This window comes from Wasmannia auropunctata, unplaced genomic scaffold (genome assembly GCF_000956235.1).
Source record: "Wasmannia auropunctata unplaced genomic scaffold, wasmannia.A_1.0 LD336032.1, whole genome shotgun sequence".
In the NCBI taxonomy this organism is placed as follows: Eukaryota; Metazoa; Arthropoda; class Insecta; order Hymenoptera; family Formicidae; genus Wasmannia; species Wasmannia auropunctata.
In genome coordinates, this window is record NW_012026858.1 from 223,174 (window position 1) to 236,708 (window position 13,535).

The 13,535-nt window shown below is 35.7% G+C and overlaps 1 protein-coding gene across 1 annotated transcript in view; it reads left to right on the plus strand.

The window, feature by feature from the left end:
- LOC105452404 (prolactin-releasing peptide receptor-like) overlaps positions 1 to 13,535 on the plus strand; it is a 70,666-nt gene that overhangs the window by 21,915 nt on the left and 35,216 nt on the right. The gene's annotated exons all lie outside the window — the stretch shown is intronic.

Sequence of the window (13,535 nt, forward strand, 5' to 3'; positions counted from 1 at the left end):
ATCAACATGTTAGATTTTTAGTACCTAATCACGATGACTTCGACTTTGACGCTAGCATCAAAAAAAGAAGCTGGATTTTCTCAGCTTCAATATCAAAGGCTATTATTGTTTTGTTCTAAACATTTGAGATACGAATGATAAGATTGACGTTAAACTTGAATGTTGCCGCTCTTTGTGCAAGCAAACTATGATCATGTAATTTTGACGCTAAAAATGAGCGACGAGCGTCAGCATGAAAAGGCACCTTCTCTCTAAATCATGTTGCATTGCGGAAATATCGTAGAAACTCGAGTCACGCATTAAGATATTGCAAAGAAAAAGGAAAATTCCGTTCAATACCAAGCTTAAAGTATATCCAAGCGTCTTCTTTTCGCATTTGCTGCGAAATATTTTTGAATATTCTTTATATTTATATCTAGATTTATATATAGCAACCGTGGGCAGAAAGTTGTGCGCTTGTTTTCTATGCCTTGACTTCAAATCCGACCAAAAACATCGGATTTTTATCGATCGCCATCTCTCAGAAGATAATAACAGACCAAGTACCTTTGCCGAGATACCATACGTGAGCATGGATCAAATGGAAATCACGCTTTTTAATCATGCTTGGATCGTATGTAAATAGTATAATGATCAAGAGTTTGCTTTCTACATGCCAAAGATCTGGGTTTAAACCCAAGAATAATATCAACTTTTTAATCACCTCTCAGAAAAATATACATTGGAACTTTCGATAAATAACTTTCCTGCAAACAATAAATTGTAGGAAAATTATTTATCGCAAATTTTAATGTATTCAATGTATTCAAATAATTTTTGCATATAATTTTAGAATTGTAGATATATAGTTCTTTTTTTTATACAGTATATAATCCACTTGTAAACTTAGAACATATATGTTCTAAGCTTGTAAAGCTTAGGGATTAGAAGATAAAAAACATTTCGTCTTTTGTTTCATTCTGAAGTTTAGCTCGTTCTTCTTTATTAATTTCTTACAATGGAAGCGAAAACAGAAGCTATTAATTTTGTTTGGAAATCCGTTATAAAATCAATTAAAAGCGAAGTGGCAAGTTATGGAGTATTCTTCATAGTAACTTTTCGTCACGTCTACCTGCTTTCGGCAAGGATTTAGCGACGTTTCATCGTCGTCGTCGTCGTCGTTCGCCCTCGTCACTACGGAAGGACCGTTGTCGAATAAAGTCGCGGGGTAACGCTCATCTCAAGGATCAACATACGATCCCGACCGTTCCCTCGGGAGACTCCACGATACGGTTCCTGTAGAAATATCTAACATCCTGTCACGCACTCCCTAGCGTCAGATAACTCCCGTCAACGCGTTTCCCTTCGTTGCCGAATTTAGTGAGAATTTGAAACTCGTTCGCCCGAGACTCCAACTTGTCACGGGTCGACGTGACTTTTCCATTACGATGGATGGGCAACGCAATCGTCTCTGCTGAACCCTTCAATCACTCAGCAGCGTAACTGGGATTTGTGAATATCTTTATATAGGTTTGTGATACAAGTATTACTTATACCGGAATCTTTAGTATAATATTTAAATCGATTCCTTCAAGAAGATCACACGCGCTATGGAAACGAAATTGTAGGACGAAGATTACTTTCACACAGGAATATAAAACATTTCTTTTCTTTTTTCCTTACGGGAAGAACAGGGATATCATCTAGAGAGCTAATATGTATCATTTTAAAATTATTTATTATGCTGAAAAAAAAGTCTAATAGCTACCAAATGCATTTTGTTTAGCGCAATATTTAGTTATTGATGCAATAATAAATATTATCAAACATAATAACAGTAATTAGCCGTTAATAATTACTATTAATACTTGTAAACATTATTAATATTTACAATATAAAATTAACATTTAGTTATAATTTTGATATTAATCGAACGCTTGTTTGAAACTGTTTCACTAAGGCTTCAGTAATTATCATCTAGGCTTGATTATTATTACCAGATTTTTTTCTCTCAGTGCAAGTAATGTTTAGTGTAATTAAAAATTTGTATTTCAAAACCTTCTAAAAAATATTATTATTTAAGTGATAACATTGTCGCTAAAACATTATCGTTATTCCTGTATATTTATTACTTTTACTTTGGGAAAAAGGAAAAAGAATATTTTATTCGTGCTATATACTGGTTACGCTCTTGCGATCATCAAGTATTGCTTTCGGGCACTAGAATCTTCGAGGAAGGAATCAGTCGAGAGTCTCACAAGATTCTGCGGGCTTCGAGTGAACTGAGTTGTTAACTAGTTCCTATGTACTTTCCTAACAATGTGGTCAAGATAGTTACGTAAAACAAAACACTAATTGAAATCAAGTGCATCAATTATGTCGTTCCTTTAATTAATTAATATTTGCTTCCTATCACAGATGTTTTCTCTTTTACAATTAATTAAGCATTTAGTTTAATTAATTAATTTTTACAATTAATTAAGCAAAATTCCGGATTGCTTGTGTTTGCACATTACACATAAATATGGTTCAGTGAATTTATGTGTATTTGTCTAATTATGTTTTTATATTTATTGTGATTCAATTAAAATATATTTATAAGAATTTTTTTATAACATATGCGGTTAATTGAAAAAACTTTAATTGGTAAAACTTTTTCATTTTAATTCAAGCTTTTGAATTTGATATACGAGAGGCAACTTTTACATTTCAATATATGTTCCAAAGCTATAAAATAATGTTAAGGTAATAAAATTCGTGTCCCAGAAATTATTTATTTTTAATACATTATGCGATGCCAAAATCGTAATAATTAAATCTTCCTGTATGCTTCTCGCTTTGAAACGATAAATCGTTTCAGAGTTTGAATTTGCTTAACATCATTTCTCGTACTTTATTTCAACTGCTATTTACTTTTCGTTTATGCAGCGAATTGTTATTAAAGATTTTATGTATTTGATATTTATAATTTGAGAAATTAAATTTTTACTATTGCATACGATTTCAAAATTTCGATTAACGTTGCATCGTCGCCAATATTACGAGTTAAAAAAAAGAATACACACGCGTAATAATATACTCGAATAGTTAGTTAAATTTGTGTTATTCGGTAATCTCTCCCGTAATAGAAGTAATTTTATACAGTAATTTTATAATAATAACGTTTCGAGCTCGCGTTCTCACCAATTAAAAGATTGGCAGCAAGCGCGAAAACATTTTGCAGGCGAACGGGATTTTTGCTCGACTCGGAAAGCGGTAAATCGTGAAGTCGTGATACAAACGTTACAAATGGCGTTACAGGTACGCTCGGAATTTCTGTTTGTCTATTTGTTTGCAGGATGGCAAATACGCAAGACTAGTAAACCATTTGTCGCGTATTGCTGCATGCAGTATCGAATGATACAACGTAAAAGTCTTTTTGGATACGCTTTTTTCCTTCTATTTATTTATTATACATTCATGCAAAATAACATGCGCGAAGGAGCGCATAAGTCTATGATTATCAATTACATTTCAGAATTTTTATAAGCAGAATATCTCATTGCTTTCATATAAGGAAAGTTAACATTATTTATATTACTCGCGATCAATTTCCGAGGGATATTATAATATATTTTTTAATGATAGAAGTATCAAAATACTAATATTCTTCAAATTATTATCGAAAATGTAGCTTTTTTGCGCATTAAATATATATATATATATATATATATATATATATATAGGTATATATTTAATGTGCAAAAAATAGCTACACATTGTCGTTTACTTATATATACATAGAATGTAACTAACAATTAATAATTTTGAATATAATATGTATATGCAACACCCGGTACATATATACATATTATAGATGATATTAAAATTATATTTTTCAGTAGGTACTTTATAAAACATTATGGTTCATGACGTTAATTTTATATAATAATATAAGAAAAAAAATATCAATTCTGTTTCTGAACGAGTCAAATATCATAAAAATCTAACACATTTTTAAGTTTTTTTTAACATTTTGAACTGAATTCACTTCATTATAAGAAACAAAGAATGTTACTAAAAATTCTATGTGTTAAAAAAGAGAAAGAAAATAACGTACATTTAAAAAATGTAGATAAAAATATATATTGCAAAACTAGGGAATTAAATTATAATTACAAATCAATGTACAGGATGAATACTAAGTAATGTAAAAGATTTTTCTTATGTCCTATCATTAAGAGTAAGATTCTGTTAGGTAAAATCTTATCGACTTATAGATACTCGTAGGTCTAAGTTTAGATAATTTTTTCTGATATATTATTTTTGCAAGCATATCATGCGGGATAGCGTGAACGCAGCTATTCCGACTACCAAAAATTATGCGTTCGAGATATACTCGCAAGGGTTAGCCACAACCATAGTACAATGGAAGGGCTTCGCCTTAAGAAGCTCGCCTTCGTGATCACCTCTACGCGGATATGTTAATATCTTTCAACTCTCATTCGAGTCTTCTTATAAGTTAAAGTATAAAATCTTGAATAGGAGAAAGATTTGAAGTATTATACTACGTAGTTACTATACGCGTTAAATATTTGAACTTTGTATGTACAGCTTGCAGGCGTTGCGCCACGTAACGTTAAATATTCAAAATGTATCTGCATAGTTTTGGAGAGACGCTATTTTATAGGGTGGAAGCTCATTACATATGTATACATAAAATACACTTACTATATATAAATGATATATATATAATATTTTCATATTTTACATACGTATATTTTATACATGTATAATGTATTTTCGTAATATATATGATGAACATGTATAATATTTTCGTAATTTATATGATTTTAATTACTTTTATGTATTTCTGGATAATCTTTTTGTTAGTTCCCTGAAAGCCCTTGCGAGAGCTTTATCCCCTACAATTCATGGGCTCCCATCCTATAGAACAGCATCCTTCCGAAGCTATGCAGATACTAGTTTGAACTTAATGCTACGTCGCGTAACGTCTGCAAGCCTTTCTCGTATTTAAGATTTTTATACCTATAAGCTTATAAACAGACTCAAACTGTAGTGCAATGTGCAATGGAAGAGGCCTCGTCCTGGAGGAATCGCCTTCGTGATCACGGCAAACTCTATGCGATCCAAAATTGCTTTTCACTCTTGTTCGAATCTTTTTTTTAGATATGATAGCATGCATCATTATATACTTACGCACACACACACGCATGCCCCCCCCCCTCCCCCCCACACACACACGTTAAATAGGTAAATAAAAATAATCCTTTGTTCAATATCTGTTTAAGATTATTTTTAACTATTAACAGAATTTTTATTTGTCGTTTAATTTCGCTGTACGATCATTGTGTAAAAATATTTTTCTAACGACACGAAACAACCGTTTATCTCGTTGAAACAATTTTTTCTATGACTGCCATTTCTTGTGCCATCGTGTGTCGAAATTTTCGATAATTCGTTTTGCAGCACAGCAAGACAACTTGTGCAATCAAACTCGGAAATAACTGCAATTTTCACTCTTCGAGAAAGATCAACACAAGCCCTCAATTTGCTATAATTGGCAAAACAATCTCGCGAGATAGTCCATTGTTACTTCATTATGAGTGTATCAAGCGTCCCTTCGAGAATTGCGCTCGTAATTTATCAACACAATGATGCAACGTAATAATTTCGCAAAAAACGTTGACTTTTCTTCTTAGTATTCAATTAAAGATAAAAATAATATTCATCGTGAATAATGTATAGTTAGATGCATATTATTATACATTAAATTATCTTATACCAAGTTGATAATAGGAAATAAGAACTTGATGAACTTAAAAGTAAGAACGAATCTAAAATATTACATGAATTATATTTGTTGTATAATCCTGTGGATAAAAAAAATAATCTTTCCTCTCTTACCATTCAGAATAATTGCAAGATTATTAACGAGACTACAATTTATCCTGGCTTTAAAATTATGAATTCGTTAATATAATTAGTTAATAACTGTGAAATGGACTCTGCTTTTGTAATAACTAAAAATCTCAAAGATATCGCGAAGGATCGCATTTAATTTCCTATCACAATTATCCTAATTGGCACTATAACTGGTAATGAGAGATCCACGAAGCTGATGAAATCACTTTGATTAACGAGTCTGCCTAACGAGCTTTACATGAAATATGCTGAAATGAAAATCCCTTGCGATAGATACATTCAACCACCGTTTATTATTACGCAAAAAGTATAAATAAAGACAGCTTTATCTATCACCGATATTACTCGCTATTCTCAAGTTTCATCGATCGCGATATCCCGCAGGAATACCTCCATTCAGCACGATTGCAATGACGTGGAAAAATTGAAGTTTCGCAAACGAATAATATTACGTTCACAGACAATTTTCCACTTCACTGCCACGTAAAGAAACGTGAAATGGACGTGCAAATGAACAAATAATGAAAAATAAATTCCTTGTCATTTCTCTTGAGTGAGATTTCATGAGGCTTAAGTGATGTACAAAAAGATGACATTTTTTATTTATCATTTATCCGAGGAATATACTATTGGCTTTTCAGTTATAAGTACGCATCACTTGAAAGTGTTTTAATATGGCATTATATTGCATCGCTTAATGAGTTCACCCTTTTTCGAAAAAAAAAAAAAAAAAAAAAAAAAGGAATTGTCTAGTTATGCGTAATTAAATGAAAAGCGTAGTTCAATTTAAATGAACTGATGCAATAAAAAGTTTATAGATTTATAGATTATAAAAAATTATAGATTTCATCACCGTGAATTTTCAGTAACGATCGTTCTCACACAGTATCTTTATCAAATTTCGTCGCGAGATCAAACCACCGCTTGTCGATGATAAGATTATCTCTTGCGCGTGAGTACCGCGCGCGATTGTAAAACACAACCACTCATTGTCAGATTAATTACGTGGAAAATATCGCATATACACTTGGTGCAATGAAAATATCAATAACACCGCTACACAATTGCTTAATTACAAATGCTGTTGAGCTTAATTATGAACATTATGCTCGCATGCATTTAGTCACAATATTGTAATTTAACATCCAAATTTTAACAAGAAAATAATTATTAAAGTCATTAAACAGTCGATGATAATTATAATAAATAATATTTAAATTACAATAGATATATGTAAAAAAAACCATTTTTCACTAATTAGCCTAATTGCATTGAATATTAATGGTTCTCTCTTTTATTTTCTATTTTGTATTAAATAAAATTTGCCTTGTATAAAATTTTCAGTTAGTTATAATTTCTGTAACGCTATAGGTTAGAATTCTGTTTCCTCTAAAATTATTATATCGCCATACTTGAAGTCCTTATCTCTTCCTGGTTTTCAATCAATGACGATAAAATTTTCGACGAGCGGCAGAATAGCCGTGGCGAAGAGACGACGACGCAAATAAATGCTAACGCAATTCTCTTAAATGAGAAATAATGAGAAGTAACATTAGTTTCTTCGATACGCGCTGCCAAGTGATTTATAAAGTACGATCATCGTGGACCGTCCGCGCACGCTGTTGCATGCAAACGGATTACTGTTTCTCTCCCGTCATGACTTCCATAAAAGAAATTCGCAGTCTCGAAAATCTGTATCCAGCGAAGATAACAAGACTGATTTGCATTTAGAGTGTCTGGGAAAATTGGCCCAGCTGCTTTTGATGCGTGCCTCTATTTCAACTATCTGCCCAAATCTGCTTTTTCCGACAAACGCATCTCGCGCAATGTACTGTATCAACGTTTGAAATAGAGTCTTGTATATTGCGGAAGCCAGGTACTTTTCGTAATGTATAATGTACTTGAACCAGTTGCAAATATTATATCTATCACCATGTTAAATTTTACTGTTAAATAAAAGATTTTATAAATTTATATTTTAATCCCATTTATGCAGATTGATGACAAATTCATAATATTTGTATTGCCACAAAATATACCACAATATGGAATAAAATATTACCTTTTATACGTATAATTATTTATGTCAATTCTATATTTATTTATGCATTTTTAAAAATATATTTTAATTTTTTATTCCTCTGAATGTCTTGCTAATTCCTATAAATATATTATTTCCGAAAGCAACGAAATGATACCAAAATGGTACCGTCTTCATACGAATTTATCATTTGTATACACATGTCGAGTTATTCATACCTCCAGCCGCTATTTCGCGCTTCGCCGTGCTGGCGAAAGGCCGGATCTGTCGATCGGATAGGTCGGCGGCGTGTGCGCAGGAAGCGCAACCGCATGCCGGATTTTGCCGCAAGTATTGGAGAACGTCAAAATTGTTCGTGTGGTTAGACGCAACGTAACCAACGCCGTACGATCCGGTATCGTTATATCCGAGAACGAATGACGCGGGAGTCATTTGTCGGTGCAAGGCAGTTTTATGAAATCGACGGCGACATTTGATTTACACAAGCACACCGGCGAACGAAAATCCGATCCGTATTCCGACAAAGAGAAACGTCGTATCGAAATGCCGAAACAAACGAACAGAATTTTACTTTTATCTGAAAATCAATAAGCGTAGAACGCAAGTTTGTTTCGGAAAGCTATTCAACCGAGATTTATTCCATATCCAGCTCTTGATATCGCGTATTGCAATAATCTGGATTTTTATGAAACCGGGCAGAGAGAGAGAGAGAGAGAGAGAGAGAGAGAGAGAGAGAGAGAGAAAGAGAAAGAAATATCAATAGCAGAGAAAATACGATATACCTAAATTAGCCGTTGAAAATAATCCCGGTCACGATTATTACAGTGAAAATGTTGCAATTCGTATATTCCGCTATCAAACGTAAATTCTTTATTGAGAATAAAGTTTCACCGATTTTAAAAATAAAAATAACGCGGAAAATAAATTTTAAAATTTCATCCCCCTTTCTTTATCTAATAAGTTATTTATATTACATTGTATTTATTTAACGTACTATAATGCTTTTGTTAATTTATAAAATTGTAATTTCCACGATGTCAGCGGACGATATTGGCGCGCACGATTTTTCACTCAACTCTCAACGTTGTTGCACACGCGCGCTTCCATGAAAGCGGCGCGCAGCGCCGGCAGTCAAAATTACGAGAATTTTTAATTACGTGCGAGCATTGTTATTCCCGCCCGTTGTTGTCGCGGCATAATAACGTCGAGCAAGATGTTTCATTAAAACGCCGATAGTCACTCACGTCGATCACGACTGCAACTCGGACGTCAATCTCGCGTGTTTTCTCGCGCTCGAAGTATGTACATCGGCGCGTATAAATGCAAATCGCCGCGCTGCATACCTGTGTCAGTCTCGCGGGTTTCCCCGCACGAAATATACATACGCGGCGTACCTATAGATGCAAAGCGCATCGCGCGCGTGCAATCAGTATACGTATATAACCTATGCAGTTAGTAGCAGCTGCAGCTGCTCTCTCGCATGGCAAAAACCCGCCGGGAAAAATTCCCTCTGAAATTCCGTTCGCAGATTCGAGGAGCGCGCGCGCGCGCGCGCGCTTCCAATCGATGCGATATCCACCGTCAAACTTCTCGCTGATCGTGTTATCGCAAACCAACGAGTGACGAATGTTGTATCGATTTCGCGAATGTAACTTCAATCGATTTTTGTACAAGTGGCACGCGGGATCGAGGAGAACACGACATTGCGGGAAATAGCCACACGTTTTTTATGCGGTGAAAACGGCTAGCGAGCATATATATATACTATGTGTATTAAAAAAAAGAGAGCAAAAGAAAAAAAATTGCTAGACGAGCGTACGAGCATCCGGCTTAAAATGGATACGGCTGTTGCATACAAAAGTGAAAGAGCATTTTAGATTCGCGAGCGTGCTTTTATCGCAACCGAAGCATCCCTTTCCGGCCGCTTCGCGTTACCAGTTGAACTCGTCCCCGACCGAGGCTTCTATCGCTCGACATGCACATGCGAAAATTACGTTTCGCTACAACAGCGTTTATAGTATATCGGAAAATCGTAATAGTCAACTCTCTCTTGATCCTCTATCAATCTTTGACGCCATAATACGTATCTGATCGAACGTTACATGAGATCTAATACCGTTTCAAAGGCTGACGCATCCGATAAAAAAGTTTTGTCACTTGTTAATATTGTTCTTATAAAATCTCACTGAAGCAAGAAGTATAAGTTAACGTTATTTTATAATGCGACTTTACGAGGAAATCTGAGTAACTTTAGAAACGACAGATATAAAATCCTTTTTTAATCTGTTTTCTCAGATAATTCATCCCTTTTTTTATTTTTAATAAAATATTATAGGTATATGTAAGTCCTTATTTTTTCTAAAATAAAATCCTTTATTGTTTGTCATATTTTTTAATAAAAAATAAATAGATTATTTCTAAGATTATTTCTAAAATAGATTATTACGTAAAATGATGCGTAAGTAAATAAAGTGAACTATAACGTGTAAAAATAGAAATTGGCATCGTTATAACGTTAATGGAGACATTATGCAATTTTAGATATGGAGTAAACACAATCTGCAGCATTATTTTAGCCCCGATATCCTCGGACGAGTGCGGCAGCTTGATGAGGCATCGAGAATCGCCCACTCAACGCACACGTCGCGTATATGACTGTGACACATTTGTTTCACGGCGACACATATCCAAACGAAATGCAACGTCAAAATCCGTGTTGTCGTGCCGATCATCAGTGGTGCGATGCGCGTATTCGCGCCGCGGATAAAATCATATATGGGCGATCTATGAACCAATTTGCATTATTACGCACGCACGTATGTACGTTTCGCGGGAAACGCACATGACTTCTCTGCAGAGACGGCGGGATTGCGGGATTGTGTTGTCGCGACCGATAATGCGATACCAAATCAAGAACAAATGTCCCAACGTGCAGGCCGGCACAGACAATAGCCGCAAATTAAAGGTGGTCAATCGTATCGCTCGGTCGATGCGGTTGCGGCAAGAAAATAGCTTGCAATTAGTTCTTAATGCAATCCGCAACTTGCATCAGAATGTATACATCTGATAAGATCTCTTGCTACCTTTTTCTGTTTGTATTTTAAAAGTATCTCTCTCTCTCTCTCTCTCTCTCGGAGAAAGAGAGAGAGAAATATATACTATTTTGAGAAAGCAATAAATCCCAAGTTAAAAATTAATGATAACGCGACATCCTTCGAAGGTGCGGAAAATATTTTAGCAATTCTAGATGTTACATATTTCAGGAGGTCTCTGGTCTCTACAAATTCTATGATGTACTTAGATTTAGAATTGAGCTTTTCTTAGCCAGAGAAATGTCATCATCATTTGCTGGAGCTTCTTCATTTCCATCAGCGAATGTACCGTAAAACCGTAATAAGTCTCAAAATGAAATTTCTATCAAGGTAAACTTGATTAATTCCAAGCTGAAGTTAATCAAGTTAATCAAGTTTAAATCCTTTCATTTCTAACGCGTAATATTGACGTAATTTAACTTTCCTGAGTGTACCTACGTTGCCGGCTGCGAAAAAGTCGATTGCGAATTACACATGCAATTTTGTCCGTGTTCCATCTAGTTAATCCATGACTAATCCACTGCGAATTTAAAACTCTCTTTACGTATCTACGTATAATTACGCGGGAGTCCGTAAACGGCACAATTGCGCGCAATCGCGTGCGACCGCGCGATGCGTACTTGGAAATTCAAATATTCCCATCGCGGCGAAGCATTCATCAGGTGAGTTCGAGGGCACGTATGTTCGCTAGACATAATGATATCGACAGTATCGTCCCATCGGAGATTATCGGAGTTCCTCCCTTGGTAGCGCACTCGACACGCCCGCGCCGCCGCTCCGCGCCGTAGCGTTAGCATCAATCGTCGTGCCACCCCGATACATTATTCACGAGGGTGCTCGCTTGCACGCGAGACGCGTCGGACAAAATTTGTAAGATCGTAAGGAGGCCGGAAAACTGCATCGCATGGGAACTGGGAGCTTGCGTCGTGGGAGACGTCGAACTCATCTTCTCGTAAATGTCAATCGATTCTCACCTGCTATGAGCAACAGTAACTTTCCCGCGGGAGGGGGAAGCACGGAGAGAGCTATAGCTCGACGCAAAAAGTCCTTCTCGGTTTTATCCTCCTTGCTGCTTTAAAGCTCTTGTAACGAGTATATATATATATCCTTGGTACCCTCGTGAATTTTACGATCGCCGATAAAATTCTTTATCTTAATCTCTTTTGTATGTCGCGATCAGATTTTAATGCAGCAAGTAGGTGCTGCGAAAATGAGCGCATATAGAGTTAGATGGGCGAGGAAGCGAGGGTCTCTATCGACGATGTATTATATTATCATGGAGCTTATAGAGTGATGTCCCACAATTGTACAATACAGAAGATTAATATAGACAATTATTAGTAGACAGTTATAAGTAGATTGTACCAAGATATTGATTAACTATATAATTCACAAGTTTAATTGTTATAACATTTATGCGTGATATCCCTCCACTCTTTTCATTATATTATTTTAATCTAACCGCATAAAACTTGTAATATCATTAATTTTAATCTTCTTATAATATTTTTACGGAAGTCATATCTCTTCTCTGTATCTCTCTCATTGCAATGTAATTTTAAGCTCGTTTCCCTTTTTATCAAGTCCAAAGTTAATCAAGTAGGTCAAACTGCGATAAAGTTACTCTTAGGCAAATAGAAGGCGGCGTGGGCGAAAATAAGCTTTAACCAAGAAATTAAATTCCATTTTGGACGGAATCCTTCCCGCGGCGAGCATGTGTGCAACGTTCTTCCGTTTCTCCTTTCAGCGATCCTCCGCATCGATCATCGCGTATAATCCCGTTCTCCGCCGTACGCCGCCGGACTAGATAGTAGACTCGTGAACGACCGACGTCGTCATAAATCCCGCAACTAACGTCCAACATTTCTCCGTCGTCCATCTGGCAGCCGGAATCGAACTCGCGGCGACCGGAGTCGTAAATAAATCGCCGCCGTCGCTTATCGGAAGTCGCAACACTCGCGCCCGTGGCGATTTTGAGCGCACGGGAACATAAATCGCATCCGGAACGAAGCAGCCTGCCAGCGAATCGTGCATCCCGCTGCGAGAGATGCGAAAAGTAGCCGGAGAGATCGCGTATAAAAGAGGTGAACGATATCGGCGGTGGTGATCTATGCACTGCCATATATAACGTCGCGCTGGATTCACCATCAGCCTCGTAAAGACTACCATCCGATAAGGACACGCGCGTGAATACACTCGACGATAAATCGAATTAAGACGTTCGTGCGTGTTTTTCTTAAATTAAACGCTTCGATGGCGATGCTTGAAAAAGTAAATTCACGAGATGGGAAAGTAAATTCACGCGTGTACATAGAACAATATTTTTAATTGACTTTTGGAAGCGATTCAATCATTACGCGCAGTATAATCTAGTAGAAGGCATCCAGTTGTGTTTAAACTTTACTAAAAGTTAATATTAATAAATTGATTCTCGCAGTGTAACATACAAAATATTCTAGAATATTTAATATCGTATGAATTGTGCGAATTTTCCTATT